This window comes from Setaria viridis, chromosome 6 (genome assembly GCF_005286985.2).
Source record: "Setaria viridis chromosome 6, Setaria_viridis_v4.0, whole genome shotgun sequence".
NCBI lineage: Eukaryota > Viridiplantae > Streptophyta > Magnoliopsida > Poales > Poaceae > Setaria > Setaria viridis.
In genome coordinates this window covers 2,485,924-2,489,590 of record NC_048268.2, presented here as the reverse complement: position 1 = coordinate 2,489,590, position 3,667 = coordinate 2,485,924, and the positions used below count along the sequence as shown (strand labels likewise).

At 45.6% G+C, this 3,667-nt stretch overlaps 1 pseudogene; it reads right to left on the bottom strand.

Moving 5' to 3' along the window:
• Window positions 1–342: 342 nt before the first annotated feature.
• Window positions 343–3,296, bottom strand: LOC140223096 (uncharacterized; annotated as a pseudogene).
• Between the last annotated feature and the right edge of the window lie 371 nt (window positions 3,297–3,667).

Below are 3,667 nucleotides of genomic sequence, written 5' to 3'. Positions count from 1 at the left end.
TCCTACTCCTGCTCCTGCTCCTGCTCTTGCTCCCGCTCCTACTCCTGCTCCTCCTATACCTCTGCCTCGTCACTAGAGGCATGCGCGGAAGGTACCTCCTCCTCCGACGATGACCGGGCTGAAGGTACAGGCGACGGGGGCCTCACCCCTTTACCCTTTCCTCGACCCCTGCCTCTAGCCAGGACATGTTCCCCCTCCGTTTCCTGTACCTGTGCGTCACCCCTGCCTCCACCCCTCCCTCGATGCCTCCCTCGACCTCTTGATGCGTCTGACCCTGAAGCTGCAGCTTTTAATTTTTCGTAAAGCGCTGCAATCTTCCTCGTACCGCCCACCATTGTTCAATCACCTACATTTACAAAGAGTAAACCAATCAGCACAGATAAACAAAACATAATTAGGAAGATGTGCAAAATAAACTAAACATACTTAAAAAATAACATGGTATGACAAATAATTAATAAATTAGTATGGCCCATACATGTCTTAGAAATAATCGTCATGATCAGGATTAGCTGGATCATAAGTCTCATCATCACTGTCACGCGTGTAAATAAAATCATTCCCGTGCTCCGAAGGAGGAGTGTCATCATCAATGTCCTGTCCTAACTGTAACCGCTAAAGTAATTCTAACTCCTTCATATTATGAACCTCCTCTCCAGCGTCATCGTCAGCAACCCTTTCATTGTCTACTTCCATTCCGAAAGCGTCGGTTAAGTCAATCTCAAAAATCCCGTCGAGCCCATCTTCTTGAAAAAAATCTCAATCATATGTGTTGGGGTCAATGTTGTAATCTTCATTGTTTGGTACAGGTAGTTTACCGTGTGGCGATACCTTGTACACAACATACCAACCCTTAAGACGGTCGTCGGTTTGGCACGGGTATGACAAATAATAAACTTGTGTGGCCTGTTGAGCCACAATATAGACATCATCTCCTTGTAAGACGGATGATTGCCGAATTTCGACTAACCCAAGATTAGGGGCCCATCTCACGACTGATGGATCAAACCAATGGCATTTGAATATGACTGGATTAAGAACTTTGCAACCATGAAAAGTTAGTTCGTATATTTCTTCAATTCTTCCATAGTACTCGACACCATCAAAGCCAGGCGTAAAAACTCCGGTATTTGTCGTTCTTCGATTGGGCCGACTCTGCTCATGGCTTGTTGTGTGAAAGCGATATCCATTTACGTCATAACCGGTAAACGATCTGACCTTATAGGCATAGCCATCAGCAACCTGTCTCAACTTGACATTCATAGACGCATCAGTTTGGCCCTGCAAGTTGAAGTAGGGTGGTTCATTATATTATGTTGTATGTACGAGCAACTTGTAATATCAACCTAAGTACGAGCTAAATTTGACTGTACCTTATGTTTGAACCAAGAAATGAAATCGGGCATTCCATTTCCCGCACCCTCTTTGAGAAGAGTCTCCGCTTCGTGCGGGGTAGGTTCCCTTGATTTACGCCAGAAGTTACGATGGAATTCCTGTACCAACGAGAAACATGCATGTTGGACGCAGAATAGTGACTAATTGAGAACAAACAAGTTTGTTGAGAACTTACAGTATGTACGGCTCCACCTCGGATAGGTTGGTCAATACATACAGCATGATAGTGCGCCACTCTTCATGTTTCAATTTCTTCTATGACGCACCACTTGCACTTCCGAGTTGTCCTCAGAAAAGGCTAAGGGTTGATTCAACTTCGTCGTCATTGTAACGAGGGGGTGGATTATGCACGCTAGGAAGGTTGTCAGCATAGTATTTTGTTGTGAAGTTTGACACCTCCTCCAGAATGTATGCCTCTGCAATGGATGCTTCAATTTTGCATTTATTTTTACATTTAGTTCGAAGAACCTTTTGACATCTCTCAATTGAATAGCACCAACGGCCTTGCACAGGCCCCCCATTCGTGCTTCATACGGGAGGTGCAGAATCATATGCTGAATCGGATTGAAAAAGCTAGGAGGAAAGATCTTCTCCAAGTTACAGAGCAACACAGGCGCCATTCTTTCCATTTCTGTAACCACGGTCCGAGATAACTCCTTAGCACAAAGCTGGCGGAAGAAATTTCTCAACTCCGCTAGCACCTGCCAGACATGCTTAGGGACATAGCCTCGAACCATCACCGAAAGTAGGCGCTCAAGCCATATGTGGTAATCATGACTTTTGAGCCCGTTGATTCGCATAGTAGCTAAGTTCACTCCCCTCTTCAGATTCGCTGCATACCCATCAGGGAACATTAACGTTTGGAACCATTCTAGTACCTCCCTCCTTTGGGCCCTCGTCAGGACGAAATCGGCCTTAGGCTTTCTCCACGATTTGCCGGCTCTGGGAGGTGCCATGTTTAGCTTTGGTCTGTTGCATAACCTTTCTTGATGCACTCTAGCCTTAACGTTATCCTTTGTCTTGTCAGGAATGTCCATGATTGTACAAAAAATTGCCTCGGCGATATTCTTTTCAGTGTGCATAACATCAATGTTGTGTGGGAGAAGAAGGTCATCAAAATAGGGGAGGTTCCACAAGCACAACTTCTGAGTCCGAGCATGTTGCTTGCCATATCCCACAAAGCCACCTTCATGATTATTGACCTCAAGAGCATCTAACTGAGCACGAACTGCGGCTAAGGTCATCATTGGCAGTGCGGGGTCGTTAACTACGACATCTTTCATAAAGTTTTTAATATCTCATCTGAAAGGATGGTCAGGCGGAAGAAATCGTCGATATTTGTCGAAGGAAGAATACTTGCTACCCTTCTTCAACCAAATGAACTTCAAAGAAGCCTTGCATACTGGGCATGGGAACTTCCCGTGAACACACCAGCCACAGAAAATACCATATGCCGGCAAGTCATGCAGAGAGTACTGGTACCAAACATGCATCTCGAAGTTTGTCCTTGTAGCTCGGTTGTATGTCCATACCCCTTCCTCCCATGCACGGACCAAATCATCAATCAGAGGCTCCATGTACACACTCAAATTATTCCCTGGGTGTTCTGGAATTATCAACGATAAAAATATGGTCTGTCGTTGAAATAGGACACCAGGGGGGAGATTGTGGGGGATAACGAACATAGGCCAACAGATGTACGGGGCAGCCGCCATTCTATAAGGATTGCACCCATCTGTTGCCAGCACAACACGTACATTATGAGCCTCTAGAGCTTTCTCATGATAAATCGCATCAAACTTTGTCCAGGCTTCACCATCGGATGGGTGTACCAGCTTCTCAGTACTGTATCGATGTCCGTTTTTGTGCCATGTCATCTGTTTTGCAGATTCTTCACTCATGGAAAGCCGTTGGATCCTCGATATGAAGGGAAGGTACCGTAGGATCTTCACAGGGTTTGTAAGCTGCTTCTTCTCATCGTCACCAGAGTCTACCTCCAGGAACCTAGATGGGTTTGTAAGCTGCTTCTTCTGACCGTCACCAGAGTCGACCTCCAGGAACCTAGACGATTCGCACTTTACACAGTACTTTGCATCCGCATACTCTTTCCTAAATAAGATGCATCCCTTCAGGCAAGCATGTATCTGCTCGTATGGCATCTTAAGTGCATGAAGAAGTTTTTGTGCCTCATACATGGTCTTAGGCAAGATGTGACCCTCCGGGAGCAGGCTCCCAAAAACTGTCAACATAATATCGAAGGCGTCTCGACTCA